We start from the raw sequence: 841 nt of genomic DNA, 5'->3' as shown, positions 1-841 counted from the left end.
CTTTTCATTTCTTAGACACCCTTATCCTATCAATGGATATGTTAATTTCAAAAAAAAAAAAATCGAGAGAAAAAGTCTATGCAACAGTTGCGTGGTCGTTGATGTACGAGAGTTAGTCAAACGTAGAGTTTATTTCCACCGAGGAAATAAATACAACCATGTAACTGGAAAGATTTTATTTTTCTACACATATCGAAACTGCAGAAGGGTTATCTTGTTTATCAATTCTCTCTTGAAATGTATTGTTTTTCTTAGATATTACACAAAATTTGTAAGGAGTTTCTCTCCTTGCTCTGCGCGGACTACAGATCTCTGACACCTGTGCTTGAAGTAAAGTAAACAACTGAAAAGAGATTGCACGTGTGAAGACAAACGCAATGGGTTTCTTCCAGTAAAGCAGAATGGAAATTTTATTCACAGTATGAGACACAACAAACAACAGAAGACCGACCTGCAGCCTGCTTACTGCATGCATGAACCACGGAGATAACCTAATTCAAGGATACTTTCTTATTTTAGCTTTGCCTTCCCCTTTGGGTTTATTTTTCCCTTTTACAGATATCTTCCCTCCCTTTTTTTTCCTTCCTTTCCCTTTTTGCCATTTTTTTTTGTTCCCACACCCAACAATGCCAGCGGAAACTCTGTGGGGCTCCTTCCTGCAATTTTTTTCTTTCCCCCCTTGGGAAAAAAAATTATCCCGCCAATTCGGTTAAATTTTCCCCCCCCAATGTTTTCCCCAACTCCCTGCATTTCGGTTTTTTCCCTTCCTTTTTCCTTGCATTCGGGGTAAAGTATTTTTATTTCCCTTTTTTCCCTTTTTCCTATATGAAATTTATTGCGC

Source organism: Penaeus monodon, chromosome 20, assembly GCF_015228065.2.
Source record: "Penaeus monodon isolate SGIC_2016 chromosome 20, NSTDA_Pmon_1, whole genome shotgun sequence".
NCBI lineage: Eukaryota > Metazoa > Arthropoda > Malacostraca > Decapoda > Penaeidae > Penaeus > Penaeus monodon.
Note: the sequence above shows the minus strand (reverse complement) of the source record.